The sequence below is a fragment of the Staurois parvus genome, unplaced genomic scaffold (genome assembly GCF_062004578.1).
Source record: "Staurois parvus isolate SC_StPar_1 unplaced genomic scaffold, SC_StPar_1.0 ptg000381l, whole genome shotgun sequence".
NCBI lineage: Eukaryota > Metazoa > Chordata > Amphibia > Anura > Ranidae > Staurois > Staurois parvus.
The window spans coordinates 1,582,559-1,586,498 of record NW_028318177.1 but is presented as its reverse complement, the minus strand read 5'-3'; the positions used below and the strand labels follow the sequence as shown (position 1 = coordinate 1,586,498).

At 46.2% G+C, this 3,940-nt stretch overlaps 1 pseudogene; it reads left to right on the top strand.

The window, feature by feature from the left end:
* Nucleotides 1-2,862: 2,862 nt before the first annotated feature.
* On the top strand, nucleotides 2,863-2,978 carry LOC149455929 (U2 spliceosomal RNA; annotated as a pseudogene).
* The last annotated feature ends 962 nt before the right edge of the window (nucleotides 2,979-3,940 follow it).

The following is a 3,940-nucleotide window of genomic DNA, read 5'->3' as shown; positions in this document are numbered from 1 at the left end:
TGCTGAACTAATCTTCCTATAGTGCGTGTATCCTAACTGAAACTATGGTATATATTTCCTATACAGTGTCAGGCCTATAGAAGTAAAACAGTGTGAAATGCAATAATGATTGATATAGTGCTATGGATTTTTTTAAGCACACTTTTACGATCATATTTTGTGCTTTTTCAGGCTTAAAGTGGTTGTAAAGGCTCAAGGTTTTTTACCTTCATGCCTTCTATGCATGAAGGTAATAAACCTTCTGTGTGCAGTAGCCCCCATCCCCCTAATACTTACCTGAGCCCCATCGTAATCCAGCAATGTGCAGGAGAGCCTCTGCTCTCCAGGCACTCTCTCTCTTCATTGGCTGAGACAGCAGCAGGAGCCATTGACTCCCCCTGCTGCCAATAACAGCCAGTCAACCAATAAGGAAAGAGAGGGGGAGGGGTCAAGATGCTGATTGGACACACAGAGCAGCGGCTTGTGAGAGTGCCTGCTTGGGTGCCCCCATAGCAAGCTGCTTGCTCTGGGGGCACTCGACAGGAGAGAGAGGCCAGGAGCTCTGGCTGGAGATCTGAGAAGAAGAGGATCAGGGCTGGCTACTCTGTGCACAACCATTGCAAAGAGCAGGTAAGAATAACATGCTTGTTATTTTATTTTAAATGTATTTATTTCAGGTACTTATTTAGCGCTGTCAATTTACGCAGCACTTTACATATATATTGTACATTCACATCAGTCCCTAACCCTCAAGGGGTGTACAATCTAAGTTCCCTAACTTACATTCACACATACACATACTAGGGACAATTTAGACAGGATCCAATTAACCTACCAGCATGTCTTTGGAGTGTGGGTGGAAACCAGAGTACTCGGAGGAAACCCATGCAGGATCAGGGAGAACATGCAAACTCCAGGCAGGTGGTGCCATTGTTGGGATTTGAACCAATGACCCGAGTACTGCCAGGTGGAAATGCTAACCATTTAGCCACTGTGGTGCCCCAAATTGCCTTTATTATCACTTTAAGCACTTTTTGTCTAGACCAATGGAAAGAAGGTTAGTAAAACACCAAGACCAGCTGTTTGGCACAAAAAAACATGTAAAATGGATGATATGCGCATCTTTCAGGTGCTCCCATTGAAGTCTCTGGGGTCAAAATTGTGTAATCCAGCTCCATAGAAGTGCACAACAAGCAACAATCATTGGTAAGATGTACACATAATATAAAATGGAAATTGTTGAGCATTTTCATGCTTCTGGAAACATCCAACAAAGGGTGAACGACGGCTTAAGATTATTCAACGCCCAACAAATTTTGGAAGGGGAAGAGGAATAGCTGTTACCATGACAGCAAGGTACAGATGCCAATAAACAGATGGCCACTCTACTTAAAAAAGTGTTGATTCACTATCTCTGTCCTCATTGAAGGTATTTGCATTACTTCCTGCTCTTTCTCCAATAGGACACAACAACATAAACCTGATCTGTTTGTAGTTCCCCTTTAAGGTAACAATCTCCATCCTAATACAAAGCATTAGACTGAACACTAAAGAGAAGCAAACTCTCTCAAACAACATGAACTATTTTAATCCATATGCTCCTAGCATTAGCAAATATATATGATTGTATATTATACAGTGGGGCAAAAAAGTATTTAGTCAGCCCCCAATTGTGCAAGTTCTCCCACTTAAAAGGATGAGAGAGGCCTGTAATTGGCATCATAGGTAGACCTCAACTATGAGAGACAAAATGAGAAAAAAAATCTAGACAATCACATTGGCTGATTTGGAAAGAATTTATTTGCAAATTATGGTGGAAAATAAGTATTTGGTCAATATCAAAAGTTCATCTCAATACTTTGTTATATATCCTTTGTTGGCAATGACAGAGGTCAAATGTTTCCTGTAAGTCTTCACAAGGTTGGCACACACTGTTGCTGGTATGTTGGTCCATTCCTCCATGCAGATCTCCTCTAGAGCAGTGATGTTTTGGGGCTGTCGTTGGGCAACATGGACTTTCAACTCCCTCCAAAGGTTTTCTATGGGGTTGAGATCTGGAGACTGGCGAGGCCACTCCAGGACCTTGAAATGCTTCTTACGAAGCCACTCCTTCGTTGCCCGGGCGGTATGTTTGGGATCATCATCATGTTGGAAGACCCAGCCACGTTTCATCTTCAATGCCCTTGCTGATGGAAGGAGGTTAGCACTCACAATCTCACGATACATGGCCCCATTCATTCTGTCCTGTACATGGATCATTCGTCCTGGTCCCTTTGCGGAGAAACAGCCCCAAAGCATGATGTTGCCACCCCCATACTTCACAGTAGGTATGGTGTTCTTTGAATGCAACTCAGCATTGTCTCTCCTCCAAACACGACGAGTTGTGTTTCTACCAAACAGTTCTATTTTGGTTTCATCTGACCATATGACATTCTCCCAATCCTCTTCTGGATCATCCAAATGCTCTCTAGCAAACTTCAGACGGGCCCGGACATGTACTGGCTTAAGCAGGGGGACACGTCTGGCACTGCAGGATCTGAGTCCCTGGCGGCGTAGTGTGTTACTGATGGTAGCCTTTGTTACGTTGGTCCCAGCTCTCTGCAGGTCATTCACTAGGTCCCCCCGTGTGGTCCTGGGATTTTTGCTCACTGTTCTTGTGATCATTTTGACCCCACGGGGTGAGATCTTGCGTGGAGCCCCAGATCGAGGGAGATTATCAGTGGTCTTGTATGTCTTCCATTTTCTAATTATTGCTCCCACAGTTGATTTGTTCACACCAAGCTGCTTGCCTATTGCAGATTCAGTCTTCCCAGACTGGTGCAGGTCTACAATTTTGTTTCTGGTGTCCTTCGACGGCTCTTTGATCTCCACCATAGTGGGGTTTGGGCTTCTCGGCCTTTTGGCTAAGATCAAGTGTAGTATCTGTTCTTATCAGTGTCCAGTGGGGGTGCTCCCGGCCATTCTAGCTTTGCGGGGATGGCTGTTGTATAGTACCCTCACTGGTATGATGGGGGTCCGGAAGGCTAGTACCGGAGGGACAGAAACCAGGGAGCGCCATGATTCGTTCTGGGGCCTTGGGAGTAATTCCTCTGGGAAGACTGGAAAGACCCAGTACCTCCTGATTTGGACGGATCTACCTTGGTCTGGCCAGGGGCTGGGGATGCAAAAAGTCCGCAAACTCAGTGCCCCCTGGGGAAGACGCTCTCAGGGGTGTCACTAGTAACACTTGGGTGTGGGACCCCACGGTGTGAAGATGACACATGGCCACTGTTTTTCACCTCTTTTTGCACAGCGCCCTAAGGACCAGGTCTTTTGGCTAAGTCCAGGGCAATTTTTGCTACGGGCCTCAGGGCCAGGTCTGTGCACAATTTGGCACGGTACCACTTTTTTATTTTCTATTTATTTAATTTATTCACCTCCCACGTTTGTCACTTTTTCTGTTCTTATGTGTGTGTTTTTCACGGATGGAGGGTGTGGGTCCTCGGGCCTACCCTGAAGTCTAGGGGGAGGATGTGTGGCCTTTTGGTTCCTTCCTCCCCTGATCCCTAGGGGGCTTTCTCTTCGGGAGAGCCCCCTTGCCTAGTACTGGATGTCCGGCTTCGGCTGGGCATAAGGAACGGTGGTCCACCAGGCCTTTTGGCCAGGAGGACCAAATGGGAACCTTGTCCCTGTCAGGAGCTTTGTGCCCCGGGGGATCAGGGTAACGGTTCAACCCCTCCGGGGGTAGGACAAACACACCCCTAAGTGCACTTTTTCGTGTGGTGTTCGCACTTGCACATTTTTTGTGATCACTTACGGGTTTTTCGTTGTAGTTTGCACGTTTGCGGACTTAAAAAAAAAAAATAGTGGGGTTTGGAGTGTGACTGTTTGAGGTTGTGGACAGGTGTCTTTTATACTGATAACAAGTTCAAACAGGTGCCATTGATACAGGTAATGAGTGCAGGACAGAGGAGCCTCTTAA